This window comes from Podarcis vaucheri (genome assembly GCF_965113315.1).
Source record: "Podarcis vaucheri genome assembly, chromosome: 11".
Lineage (NCBI taxonomy): Eukaryota > Metazoa > Chordata > Lepidosauria > Squamata > Lacertidae > Podarcis > Podarcis vaucheri.
This window is the reverse complement of record NC_138749.1, coordinates 29,386,630-29,401,709: the sequence shown is the minus strand read 5'-3', so window position 1 is coordinate 29,401,709 and position 15,080 is coordinate 29,386,630. Positions and strand designations below refer to the sequence as shown.

Sequence of the window (15,080 nt, the reverse complement as noted above, 5' to 3'; positions counted from 1 at the left end):
TTTTTGGAAGCCAAACATCTGATGCAGCTTCTGCGACTTCCACTTGAGTGCAGGAAGCTCCTGCAGCTAATCGGAAACCACGCCTTGGTTTTTGAACGGGGAGTCGAACAGACTCCCGGAACAGATTAAGTTCGAGAACCAAGGTACCACTGTACTGACCTGTTGAAGCCAAACATTTCAGCTAATAAGTGGAAAGATGTGTATAAGGAAGCCACACAATTGTAGAGTTGCTTCTTAGTAAGGAGTTTTAGAATTCCACTTCACAATGTAATTAGCCTATGCAAGAGTATGTCAATAATTGGCAGGGCTCCGGAGTGTGTTGTGAGAGCAAGGGACCAGGGGAGTGACCAAGGAGAGGGGACCATTGATTTATGGGGTGTCATGCCAACTGCAAGCAGGAACTAGGGGAGGAGGGAGAGTCAGAGCAGTCTGAGGTGGAGGAAGGCATGCACGATGTGGTGGAGGAATAAGCTACAGTTCAACAAATCTGTAGATTCCCTCTCCCCTCAACCCATCTTGTAGAACCAGGAGGGGCTTGAAGAGGGAAAAGCAGCGACAATTTCCTGCAGAAGAAATCTCAGGTTGTGGGCACACAACCCATCAGAGGATGGGAAGCGCACCACTGTTGCTGCAACTGCTCCATAAGGCCCAGAACAGCTGCCTAAAGCAGGGGTCAGCAAACCTTTTCAGCAGGGGGCTGGTCCACTGTCTCTCAGACCTTGTGGGGGGCCGGACTATATTTTGGGGGAAAAAATGATGCAAGAGCACCACGCTGCCTACCTGTGTCTTGCAAGCGGCAGGGGCTGGCGGCAGCGGCACGCAAAAGGGCTCCAGAGAGGGGCTGCTTAAAATAGCAGTTGCTCGCGCGCTACTACTGCTGGCACCAACAAAGCCCAGCCCCCTTCCTCCTCTAGTCAGGGTGGGGAGAAGCCAGGAGGAGGGAGGGAGGAGGCACCGGCGCCACCATGTGAGGGAGAGGGAAAGAATGTGTGCGCTGGCGATCCACGCAGTGATTCCTGGACCGTCCCTGGGCCGGATCCAGAAGACAATTGGACCTGATCCGGCTGATGGGCCTTAGTTTGCCTACCCATGGCCTAAAGACTAGAAGCGTGTGTGTCCAGAGCACTGTGGAAGCTGCTATAAGTGTGTCTCTTGCCGATAAGAGTTAACTAACAGATGTGTGTTTTCCTTGTCTTGGTTGGGCCATGGCAGTGCATTAGTAGAACTGCAAACTTTAGCGTTAAACAAATACACAGTACACTGGGGATGTATGGAGAACAGAACTCAGTGCATCATCATCCATTAAAATGATTTAAAATTATTGAGGAAAAAACAATTCACATGTGCACACCCTAAATAAATAAAGACACATGGCAGTATCCAGTTAACATGACCTGTCAAAACAATGATTTACAGAACTTACCCCTTTCCTACCCCTGTGCACCCCCTAAAACCTATATTAGGGGTTCCCCCAATCCTCTGGAGTGGATTTGAGGAAGGCACATGGGCCATACAGGGGTAGGAGAGGGGAAAACTTATATTGTATAAGCAAGTAGCAAAGCATGCTTTGTGTTTGTTTGGCGTTTTCCTTTTTAGTGTGGCGTGTTTGACAGGAAAATTTGCAATGGGAAAATCTACTTTTTTCAACAACAAAAATGCCCATAGAGTTCACTCAACCTTTTAAAAATATTTTGATTCAGTGAGCTCCTACTAGACTTTCCCCCATCTTGATAGAAAATTGTATAATAATGATGTGATAATATTTTGATAATGATTCTTTGTTATCTTTGGTTCTGTAAACCATTTCTCAAATTCAGCCAGCGCACCCCTTAGGGTTCCGGTTCCACTGTTTACAAAATGCTTTAAGTGCAAAGACTGAGGATTATCATGATTCATTCCATGCTTGATGTCATATTGGCTCACACAATAGCTGCCTTTGATTATATCTATAAATCTCAACATACCATATTTCATCCATAGAGAGGTCTTATTTGCAATGCTAAACCTGTCATTAAAGATGAATGAAGTCAGTGGTGATATGGATAGACACTTTCAGACTTGACAAAATAAAAGGGTTTGTGTACACTATATTTTTTTGCTGTCCAGTGACTCCCAGTCTATAACAATGGTAAATCTTAATATAAAAAACCAGGGACTGTACCCATTAAAGTTCAGTCTCGTTGCATAAGAGAGCATAGCCACGTGGCATACCTCCTTCCGCCTTTGTTTCATGCTAAGTAGCTAAAGCTAATTTAATCTTTTCTCCCTTCCATATACAATACTAGGTACATTTTAAAAAAAAAAGAACACCTGCTAACTTATTCAGATATATGTAGAAATTGAAATAAAGATGTGTTTCAAAACAAATAAGAATCTAGGAGGAATAGGCGCAACTATTACAAATGAGAGCGCTATTATGCACATTTCCTGCTTGTGGGTTTCCCAAAAGCATCTGATTGGTCACTATAAGAACAGAATGCTGAACTACACAGGCCTTTGGACTGAACCAGAAGGATTCTTCTTATGTCCATCTATTTATCTCTTCTTTAATCTCATGCTGCTGCTGAGTATAACATCCTTTAATGAATATCCTGTGTAGATCAAATCAAATTACATTGTCTCTTTACATCATATTAAGATCTAGTAACTCAGTTTTGGATTTACCATTTTAGTACCCAGTACTATATAAGTCAGTGCAATATAACGCTTCAGGTCATGATTCTTCAGGACTTGACAAGAATCACATAATCTTATCTTGCAGATATAGAAGCCACTGACAGTGCTCAATGGGAAACTGGAAGCAACATCAATATATCTTTTGAAGGTTGATCATTCAGTTCACAGATGGGCTTTTAACGTATTCATTTTAAAGTAATTTTGGCTCTGGTGTGTTACTGTAATAGGGAATGTTCCATACTCTACATTCTGAAGTCGACAACAAATAAAATATTAAAGAACATTTCCTTATAATAATATGATATTAACATCTGCACACATTTTGTATGTATACATGTAAGCTATTTCGTAAGCAAAGCTGTTACCTCTCTTGAATATATATTTAACAGGCACCAGCTAATAAATGAATGTGAGGTGGTTAATCAACTTAAAATATTTTCTCAACGTTCAGCTCTTTTTTTTAAGACAGAGGATGCAAACCCTCAAACAGGATTGGTTCATAACCTCCATTCTTCCCAATACAAACTGGAACACAAACAAGTACTTCACACTGAAATGAATGGAGGATGCACAGCAAACAGCACTTAATGAATTGCACTTGTATTTTTTCTTGTGGCTATTTTAAAATAATTAACTACCTAAATGCCATGTTTGCCTTTGACAACTTGACCCTTGGCCATTAAATAATAAAGCAACCATTATCTTCATTTTTATTCTAATTTTCTCTGCAGATAACCTGATTGGTGTGATATTGAACAAAGCAGTCTTGAAAGCATAAGGGTATCAGTAGCCATCTGTGTGGGTTTGACTGATCACATGCTTGAATGCAAAGTTTAAATACTGGCAAAATGATTCCTCCCTTTTTGGCTACATGAAATCTGTGCAAAAGACTGTCTACCCAGGCTGATATTTTCTAGCGAAGAAACAACTTCTGCCACTGCTTAGAAGACAGGAACATGTTGCCAATTTCATACATACATGGGATGCAGTCCAGTTTCTGTATGAACCACTCAAGTTAATGTTGCTCTAGTGTCATGTGATGCCCAGAAAACAATGAATAAATTAATAAAATTAATAAGAAATAAAAGAATTTGTATCTACTTAAGCAGACCCACTGAAATTAATGGGCATGGTAACTTAGGGCTATTAATGTCAATGGGTCTAACTCTGATACCTTACTAGAAATCTGCAGCCAAAGAGATGCCAGTTTATTTTGAACCAATGTATGAAACTGAGAACTCCTCTCCCCTCCTTCATATAGCTCCACCCATCCTGACAGGCTATTAAGGTTTTGTTTTCTAAAAGCCCTCTTGGCTGATCCCCCAAACCTCAGATTCCCAAGCATCCACTAGAGATGGGGGAGAAATTCAATTCCTCTTGCATTTAAAGGAAAACTGAGCAAATCCACATTTTCTGGAACAATATGCAAAATGATACACAATTATCTTTTGAAATTTGCACTTATCCAAATTTTGCAATGCAGTTCTCCAGCCGTGCAATATGTTCAAAAATGCACAGCTCTACCTCCTCTCCTTTGCATAGGAGCCCTGTATTAGTGATATAAAACTTACCAGCATGGGATGAAGGGTTGCTTTAAATCCAGCGTTAGGACTTCCTGTACCGGCATTACAAACTAGACTTGGCTGCTTGTTCCTCTTGTTTTATGACATTAAAATACTTACAGCAGTCCAAATTAAGAGTGATTACATATGTGATCCAAACATATCCCTGAGTGGACAGGAATTGAAACTTGGGAGAGCACCCTAAAAAAAATCACAATGCAGGGTGTTCAGGTGTGTGTTGCTTCCGACATACCCAATTGCAAAGAAATGGTTTTTTTAAAATGTGTATGCAGAATTAGGATGGCCTCAACAATGCAGTTTTAAAAAGGTGGCTCTTGTTTTTTACTTTGGCTTTTGATAGTCTGTGAACATTTTTCTTTTCTCTTTCATCCTGTTCCCTTTTTCTCGGCGTCAGGATGACTAAAGGGCTAAAGTTTTAGTGGAAGAGTGCATGAATAAGAATGAGAAGTATACATGGCACTTCAAAAATTACTTCCTAAGATGCTTTTCTAAGGCTAGAAGGCTGACCTTTAGCCATCAAAGACTTCTAAAAGGACTAAAGTAAACATTTAATGGAAGTGGAGCAATAATGGGGCATCATTCCAATAAGTACGCTGTGCTCCTCTACAGCTAGTTTTACAGTAATGCTGTTACTTAAGTATTTATAGGTTTCTCAAACAGCTAAGAAGAGGGAAAAGGTGCATTTAAGGGAACTGGCTAGTCAGCAACAGAGAAAATATACTATAGATTACAATAAAACAAAATGAAGCACAGAGATGTTTCCCCCCTGTGGCATATTCTCCATACACATTCCTCTTTGCTGTTAAAAGCCATGACCCAGAGAGCTGTGAGTGAGGGGAAAATAACCTCATAGAATCACAGAATTGTAGAGTTGGAAGGGACCCCAAGGATCATCTAGTCCAGTGTTTCCCAACCTTTTTTGGGCAAAGGCACACTTGTTTCATGAAAAAAATCTCGAGGCACACCACCATTACAGCCCCGTGACGTCAGCGTGCAGCGTCACGCCGGGAGGGACATGAATTGCTAGCAAATTACATAATCACCTCCTTGAGGGCTGGCTCATCTTCTCCGAAGGCAAAACCCCATTAATTAACAGCACAGACTCACACCATAGCCAAGACGAGGGGGGAAAACCTCAGTCATGCACAGTCATGCACATGTGGGGGCTAAATGAGGACGAAGACCGGGCAGAGAGCAGGGTTCAAATCACCCCACCTGGCCAGGACAATCCCTGGGTGCTCCCTTGGGCCACTTGCCTGACCCACCTCGCAGGGCTGTTGTTGCGAGGATAACACGGGGAGAACCACGCGCGCCCCCGGGAGCTCCTTGGAGGAGAAAGCGGGCGATGAATGCAATGCACGAAATATATGAGAGGCGACCAGGTTTTGCAGGTGAGGGGCCCCCGCCAGCCTCCGCTTCCAACACCCGGTGCAACGACGCCGAAGTTTCCCCCCGGGCTCAGCTCGGGGAGCAGCGCTGCTCCCCCCCGGCTCCCCTTCACCCTCCCGGCTCTCTCTGCCGCCCACTGGGGACCCCCCTCACCTGCCAAGTCCGGAGCGCCGGTGGAAGTTGCATGCATGCATGCAGGGCGCCGCGTTGCCATTGCATTGCACTGCACTCCATGCAACGCCTGCACGCATGCATTGCCTTGCACGCCCGCCAAGGGGTCTCCCCGCGGTCCGATGCGTCCCCTCCGGCGCGGATGCAGCATTGCAAAAATAAAAACCCCCTGACGCAGCCCTACCTGGGGGGCAGCCTCCGCCTCCGCGGGGATCCCCGGGCTCCATCCTGCCGCCCGATCTCCGCGGGGGCGCAGGCAGGCTGCGCGGGGTCTGCGTGGAAGAGCCCCTGCCCGCCCGGCCGCTGCCGCCGCACTCATTCCATGGCCGGGAGAAGAGCGCTTCAAACAAAACGCCCGGCCCGCCAGGCCATGCTGGGAAACGTAGTTTGCGCACCCCGCACGGGTGCGGAGCCCAAGGGCGAGGGGACTATGGATCCCGGCAGCCCCCGCGCCGGGGACGGAGGGGGAGAGGCCGGGTGCAGGGATGGAGGGACGGGTGGGCGAGCGAGTGAGTGAGTGGCAGCCGCCAAGCCTTGGCCGAGAGCCAGGAAGGGCCTCCCCGGAGGAGGAGGAGGGAGGCACAGAGCGGGAGGGAGGGAGGGAACCCCAAGGGTCATCTAGTGACGGCGCCCCAATCGAAAATTTGACTTTTTTTAAAAAAAAAATCTTTCGGGTTTTTTTATTTTTCCCGCGGCACACCAGGCAACATCTGGTTGGGAAACACTGATCTAGTCCAACCCCCTGAAATGCAAGAATATGCAGCTGTCCCATATGGGACTCGAACCTGCAGCCTTGGTGTTATCAGCATCACGCTGTAACCAACTATCACTACAAGGTGTAGTGATGGCCACTAGATTAGATGGCTTTTTAAAAAGCTACACAGGTTTATGGAGAGTAAGTCTGTCCACAACTATTAGCAATGCCAGCTACATGGTGCCTCTAAGTGCAGAGGCGGTATACCTTGCAAACAAAATGCTGGTGTGGTAAATATTTGAAGTGCAGGAAATCATCACGATGGCAGCTACAGCCACATCCCATACACATACATAACATGTAATATACACACATACAGTAAGCCTTTGACTTGCATATATTTAACTGGTGCATTCAATTTTACATGCTTGTTGTGTATAGTTTTTTCTTGTTTCCTTATGAAGCCAAACTCTATTACATTATTTTTCAACCTTTGTATCTCTTCATCCGGATTCTATACACTGCATCCTGGATTCATCTCTCAACTCTTCCCTGAGCTCTTCCTCTGGTCCTCTACTTGGATAGTTAGCTATAATCTTTTTGTTCCTCTTTCTTTACTTAACCTTTAGAATAAATTGCTGGTTGAAATTCTAGGTGGTAAATCAAAGTAGACTCAAATAACCATTAAGATTGCTGCTAGTTTTTCATACCATAATAATTGTTTATAATAGTCATTTATCTGATATTTCACATTTTTTTAGAGTTAAGTTAAAAGCTAAATTGTAGTTAATCTCAATATTAAGCAATGTGATCTTTGCAGAGAACAGCTAACCTATTCCATCTCATGCCTTAATATTGCATATTTATATCCTGTTTATCATGTAATCAGTATATTTTATATTTGCCTGCATGTAGTGTTCCTTATACTTTTCCTTCTCCAATGTTCATTTATGTATAATGCACTTTTAATTTTCCTCTAACATTCTTTGTGGACTATAGTTGCACCTTTCATAACTGAAGTGCATTCACTGCTTTTGTGCTAATGCATGTAAAATTCATTTTTCAAACTGATTTCAGCTATTGGTCATCTCTGGTCACAACCTTCTTTCCCACTGGAGGACCTCATTTTCATGTACCACTCCAGGAGGGGGGGGGGGGACACACCAGGCCAATATTGCCTTACTGCCCCTTGGTGGGTTTTCAGGAGCGACTTGACCAGTTACTGTGGGAAGCAGAATAGACCTTTGGTCCAATCTAGCAGAACCTTTCTTAGTTTATAAATGCATAAGCACAAACACTAGCACGAGAAAACCATGTCATTTTGACAGAAGAGATCCATTTGCCACATTAGGAATAATGAAAAAATGTGAAAGGAACCAAAACTTACTTTCAGGAGGAAGGCGAACTAGGGCCTCTGACATTAGGAAGAAGTGTATATTTGAAGAACACTAAAAGTCTCTACTCAAGCTATGGATATTTCTGCCATCTGTTAAGATAAACAAAGTAGTCTTCCTAACCAACATTTGAGGACTCTCTTTTAGATCCTCTCCGTCTTTGGTGTTATCTGATGCTTTTCCTCCTGCCTGTTTTTGAATGCTTTATATGAATACTGCATTACCCAGTCCTGAATAGAGATTAGTTGCTGGTTATGCCCTCCTGTATATGTCTAGTCAGGGACGCGGGTGGCGCTGTGGGTTAAACCAGAGCCTAGGACTTGCCGATCAGAAGGTTGGCGGTTTGAATCACTGTGACGGGGTGAACTCCCGTTGTTCAGTCGTCCCTGCTCCTGCCAACCTAGCAGTTCAAAAGCACGTCAAAGTGCAAGTAGATAAATAGATACCACTCTGACGGGAAGGTAAATGGTGTTTCCGTGCGCTGCTTTGGTTCGCCAGAAGCGGCTTAGTCTTGCTGGCCACATGATCCGGAAGCTATACGCCGGCTCCCTCGGCCATTAAAGCGAGATGAGCGCCACAACCCCAGAGTCGGTCATGACTGGACCTAATGGTCAGGGGTCCCTTTACCTTTACCTTTATATGTCAAGTCAGAATTCCCAGTAACTGCAATGGGACCCACTTTCACATAGGTGTGTATAGAATTGAAATCCCTCTGTAATTTGGTTTTCAGCAGAACCTAAACTAGGAGCTCAGATTATGCAGAGAAGTGCATAGGAGGAGCTTTAGAACTGCACATCATTTAGCCAGAGACACAACTCAGTTTCTTTAGGGCAACCCATGCAGTGGGGGTTTTCAATAATTATTTTTCCAACAACAGACTCCTGTAGCATATCAGAAACCTTTTGCCTTGTAGCACAGAGGTTTGCTGTTCAAGAAGTTTGGCAGACAGTTGGGTCCTGACTTTTAATTTAGTATTATCATAATACCTTGTTGATACTTCAGAAGTTCATAGGATTTAATTTCTTTGTATGATACATCAACAGCTTCATTATGAGGGGTAGGGATGTCGTTTAATATTTAGGATCACCTACTATAAGATTTGTAAAAGAAAAAGGGATTGTGCAATACACGTTTAAAGGAATTTAGTAAACAGAATGCAGCTCTTCTGCCCAGTTCCATCACTAGAACGTTGGTACAATTCCATCTATTTCATCAGAGTTGTGCCAACATACACTGGTGATTAATTTCACTACTTACCTTGCTGAAAGCTGCAATGCTTCATTTTTTGTATATTAATAATATGCTTGTCATTAGGCCTATTTTACAAAATATATTTTCATTGTTAATATACATTCAAAGTTTTGAAGTATGTGCAGTGGCTCTACTTAAGCCAATGACAGGAATGGAAAGATTTGCCATTTCCTTTTCTAGAGCCAGAATGTCACTCATGGTTTCTAGTCTATTTTCATACTGCTCTATCACATTACCTGGAAAACAATAGAAAATATTTTCTCAGGGTGGTTCACACTAATAGATAGGGGTTTTAAAATAACTCCTGTTTCAGATACTGTATTCATATGTAGCCACAAGCCACCACAGGATAAATTTGGACACCATCACTCTCTGACTCTATCAGTAGCGATTCTAGACTAGATAGACCAGCTCTGCATGTATAGTAGTGACTGAGGTTATTGTTACAGGCTTCACTTATTTTAAGTAGGCAGTCATCTGGAACTGATAACTGATCACTGATTGATGGGTTTGCAGCCTGGCTCTGCGCAGCAGACAAAACTTCTAAAACAGAACAATTCACAGTACAAAGCTAAAAGCTCTGCAGCTAAACATCTTAAGCTAGCAGCAGAGGAAAGGTCTTTATTTTGACTGTTCATCAGTTCTTTCACAAAACTGTCTTAAGGGAAGGGGGGATAATTAATCTAAAATTTCCAATTTGTGAATTGAAAATATCTTTTTTTTTATGTCAGCACTACTAGTTGTTATCCCGTTATTCATTATCTGATGGAGATGAGAATGAGTGTTGCTAATGTCACTCCCAGAGCAGAATTATCAAGTTTGCTGCATAAGCTTATCCCTTATCGAAGAGTATGTTTCTGTCTCCCTCAACAGGGAAGAGACAGGATCCAGCAGGGTCATCCAGCCACAGAAAAACACTTTTAAATCTAATTGATTTCAGAAGGCAACTTAAGCACATAATACCCCCTTGCATTTGAGTGTTGGGTGGATCATGCTCAACCATTGTACATGTCATTTTCCTTTTGTACATGTCATTTCTTTGTACATCATAATGGGACTTTGAGTGCTAATCACATAGGTTTGGGCAAAGGGAGGAAAGAGAACCCACCTGTGGGCTACCTCTGGATGCTTCCAGAGTGACACTATTTTCAGGTGGGATTCAATCTCATACCAGCAAATTCAGGTTGTGCTGTTATAGTTGATTGGGCAGTCTTGCACCACATGCATAAGGCAAGTAGAAGATGTGTTGAATATTTCCACTCCTGACACAGCTTGCAGGCTCGGACGAGGGCAAGTGAACAGGCAGCAGCAGAAAGGAGGTGGAGGAGCAGAGCCAGGAACCTCAGAGGATTAGGAGTGGGCCACCTGCAAGGCTGCAGGATTTGACAGGTGCTGACAATGTTAGCCCTGGGCCCCCACCATGGACACCTTAGAGATAAGGCTCCTAGCCTAGCTTTCTCTCTGACATGCTAGAATGTGTTTTGCAGGTTGTCTTTGTTTAGAACTTCCCCAAATGAAAATAATAATAATAAAGTGCTACAGTCCTGGAAAGGTTGTACTATGAGCATTTTCAGACCCTGTAGATCAGCTCGGAGATATAATGAAACAGGGAATGATCTGAAGAAGGTTTAGGCTGTTCTAGTGCTGAAGTCAAGCAGGTGTGGTATTGAGTCGTATCTGAATGAAAACCCATAGAGTGAAATAAATATATCTGATCTGATCTCCTAACTTGAGGCAGTGCAGTCAAGGGAAGCAAAAATGTCGTTCATGGATTGCTTTTACTAGTACAATATTTTAGTTCAGTTATTAGTTTGTTTTGACTATTTGGCTGCTTTTTAAAATGCAGATTTATTTACCATGCTGTTTGCATGACTGCCAAACTATTAGGTACGAAAAATATAAACAATGAATTGGCCTGGTGAAACTCCTTCTGAGAGCAGTTACCTGCTCATGACCTACCAGTGTGAAATGTGCTGCCTATTTTAGTTTAAATTAGTTCCTGTCTTATAGTTATATCCCTTAAATTAATTTCACATAGCTAATTTCTTCATGCTCATTTGATGCACTGGTCTTCAACTGGTGTGTCAGAACCTAGTGGTGGGTCATGGCCTGATCCAGGGTGGGTTGCAACAGGAGTACTACCACTATTCATATATATGGTAAACGATTAAGAAACAGGTCTCCAAATGTACCTTGGAGTTAAAAGTGGGTCCTGTGTCTGAAAAGGTTGTTGACTACTGACCTAGAGTGTGGCTGTTGTTGCAATGACCATTGTAAGGCTTTTAAACAGGCAGGTCCTGGGTCTAGATGTATGTGTGAGCCTATTCAAGTCAGATCAGACAATGAGATCAATAATGATTGAAAAAACAGCTGATTCTTCACAGTTAAGGAGATTAGAGCTATAGTAATTCATGGATTACAGACAGCCAAGCATTTCAGAAGCATGTGCAGCAGAATAAAATGGGAGATTATCCCAGTTTGCCTACTTCCCGAGGATATTTTCATGCTTTCACAAACATTTTATTGGGGGAAAGGATATTTCAAAGAGAAGCCAATTCATTTTCAGGAGCTGTTACAAACAAGATCAGCAACAAATAGAGAGCACAGTCCAGACGGTTACACACTTTTAAGTGCTTAAGTCTCTCCCGTTGAAGTAAATGGGACTTCAGAGGGAGAGATTTACGCACTTAAGTAAAAGTGGACCCCTAAATGGATGGACCCCTAAATTCTCCTGAAGTATACACAGAATTGTTTCCTCCAATGGGACTGGAATTTTTGTGAATGTACACTTTCAGTCCAATATGTATTAGAATTATGGATGCACACACATTTTAATGTTTCCAAAGCCCTAAATGGCTTGTTTATTATTACGTACATGCATTTGCAACCCAGTTTTCTTCCATTATAAAACTGAAGGTGGCACAGATGAGGTTCCTAGGTGGCCTTCCATCCAGGCCACCTAGGAACTTCATCTGTGCCACCTTTATAATCCCTGCATGGTTTAAAGAAGATGACTTTGTTATGTGCTCTCAGACAATGACCTGGAGAACTTAAAGCTAGGATACCTCCAAGCAACCTCTTTCCTCTTGCCACTGAATACTTTGGTTTCCTCGGCACTCATGGCCACATTACTGTTAACCACCAACTCCCCTGATTTATCATTGGGTCATCTACCCCACTCACAAAAGAAGATGCAGATATGCATGACACAAAACACATGCAAAATTCATGCAAATTTGCGCCCCTCTTTTTAGCACGTGGGACAGAAGACCCAATCCATGTACAGTGTACTTGACTCACAAAACCCTCAATCCCATGACTGCTCAATTTGCTCAAGAGCCTTTAGTGAGGACCTTTGTCAAAAGCTTTTTGAAAGTTCAGCTAAACATCAACATTATCAATGTGCATGTTAACACTCTCAGATAAACTCTACAAATTTAGTGAGACAGGACTTTCCTTTGCAGAAGACTCGCTGATTATTCTTCAGCAAGACTTGTCCTTCTGCATCCTGGATAATATAACTTTAATAATGCTTTCCACTAATTTACCAGGAACAGCCATTAAGCTAACTGGTCTGCAAAACAAATTATGCTCCTGGGCACTCACACGTATCAGGAAGAAAAGTGTGCATCCAAAGAACATCAGTCCTCTTTCTATGTATTCAATTGCTGTGATAACAGGGCTTTGCAGTCTTGGGAATTACTTGAACCAGTTTGGAAGAGGGTTCTGGCCATCATCCTAAACTCACCTACTTAAAAGTCCCATGAAAATAAATGCTAAATCAATGTAGAAATCAATACGACATTCACAAGTAAGTGTATTTACAAATGTAGTCTCTGTGTCAATGTTCATCAAAGAGCAAGGCAGGCCTGCCCATTTATTTAGCTTCTATACTGCAGAATTGCAAGGTTTAAGCCCAGGTCAGTCAAAATGCTGGGGATCTGCCTTTGGAAAGTTACCTGTAGGTGGATATATTTGAAAAAATTAATCTGAACTTGCGTTTGTTTGATGATAACCATGTAAGCATTTGTTCTTAATCCTACTTCAATTTGCCTTTGAGAACACAGTGTTATTTATGGTTAAAATGTATGTGTTGTTTTTCAAACATGCATTCAAAATAAATTTTAAAGCAAAATCAAAACAAACCAATGCAGTGATGGCACCAGAAAAAAGTGCAGTGACACAGGAAATGAAAATTTAAATTTCTGAGGTAGTGAGCTTTGTCCCATATGTTCAATTTCTGAAAGAGAAGTAACAGTATATTTCACATTAATAGGCAGCCATTAAGAACTCTCTGCTATGTGGATTTCTGCACATTGGGTAGATCCCTAAGCCACCTTGCTTCCCCCTCCCACCCCAAGGCTTTCAATTCTTAAAACAAGTAAACAAACGTATGCCCAAACAACTTTGCAACATCTAAAACTATCACCACAGATATCTCTGCACTTTTTAGTGACAAAGGCTCCAGAATGTGTGAAGCTGGTTTTGGCAAGAATGATGTCCCTCATGCTGTGCCCCCCCCCTTTTGTTGGTTGCCCCAGGCATCAGGGTATGGTGGCTGGTATGGGCCAGAAAAACAGATACCTTGGTGGTGAGGGCAGTAGTCATGAAAGGGAAAAGGAAATCAGATGTATTTTCTACTGTTTGGTGGCCATATATTACATATGGCAATACATCAGAACAAATTTGGATGTCATGGTTATATTTCTGCTCTGAACTTTGTCCTTCAATATTTCAATCTCTTCCAGCCAATTAAAATAGTGGCATTACCCTGATAATATACTATGTAAGGACCCTGTAAGAACTACACAGAAAATGAAAGAAAAAGGCAACAGTGACTATACATAAGAATGAATATGATTACTTACCTGGCTTCTGGTTTGTTTGTTTTTGTCTTTCTTGTTATATTCAATTTCTGTTTTGTGCCTATTACAATAAGTATACAGTGGAACCTCAGTTGTTGAACTCTTCGGAAGCCAAACAATTCGGAATCTGAACGCTGACAACCCAGAAGTGAATGCTTCCGTTTTCAAACACGCCTTGAGCGGCTTCCGATATGTGTTTCTCCATTTTTTAAAAGGAATTTGCCGACTGGCAATTGCGCCTTGGTTGTCAAACGTTTCGGAAGTCAAACTGTCTTCTGGAATGGATTGCATTCGACAACCGAGGTTCTACTGTATCATTGAAAAATAATTTTAATAGAAATTTTAAAAGAGTTATTCTGGCCCTAAAATATCCTTCTGAACATGGTGTTGTCACCAACTGGGATGACATGGAAAAGCGCAGGCATTTCACCTTCTACGATAAGCTGGGAGTTGCCCCAGAAAAATATCTCCTGCTGCTGACAGAGGCTTCCCTGAACCCCAAAGCCAACAGAGAAAAGATGGTATAGTTCATGTTTGAGACTTTCAGCACCACAACCATGTGTGTTGCCATCCAGGCTGTGTTGTTGCTGTACACCTCTGGCCATACCACTGGTATTGTGACTCTGGTGATGGTGTCCCCCACCCTTTGCCCATCTATTAAAGTTATACGCTGCTCCATGTCATCTTCCAGCTGGATTTGGCTGGTCGTGACTTGACTGGCTACCTCATGAAGATTTTGACCAAGAGAGGCCACAAATTCACCACCACAGTTGAGTGAGAAACTATGCTACACTGTGCTGGAGATGGCTACTGCTGCTTCCACTTCCTCCCTGGAAAAGAGCCATGAACTTCCTGGTGGTCAAGTGTTTGCATTAATACTCTGAAGTAAGCCTTCTTGATTTTGATGGAGTTAACTGTCAAGTGGACATGCCTAGGATTGCAGTCTTATTTTAGTCTGATTTTTGATTCAGTTATAATGTGTGAAAATTGCTTTTCCTTTAGAGTCATCATTTAGGGTCCACCATTTGGAGTGGGGTGAGCTACCTCTGTCTTGCCC

At 42.5% G+C, this 15,080-nt stretch overlaps 2 long non-coding RNA genes across 3 annotated transcripts in view; one reads left to right on the top strand and one right to left on the bottom strand.

The window, feature by feature from the left end:
- Positions 1–8,227, bottom strand: part of LOC309514763 — a 234,187-nt gene extending 225,960 nt beyond the window's left edge. The window contains exon 1 of the long non-coding RNA XR_014212183.1: positions 8,192–8,227. This is a non-coding gene — a long non-coding RNA (uncharacterized lncRNA). The remainder of the gene's footprint in view (positions 1–8,191) is intronic.
- Positions 8,228–14,254: 6,027 nt separating this feature from the next.
- LOC309514743 overlaps positions 14,255–15,080 on the top strand; it is a 4,927-nt gene continuing 4,101 nt past the window's right edge. For both annotated transcript variants that reach the window (XR_014212160.1, XR_014212161.1), the window contains exon 1: positions 14,255–14,908. This is a non-coding gene — a long non-coding RNA (uncharacterized lncRNA). The remainder of the gene's footprint in view (positions 14,909–15,080) is intronic.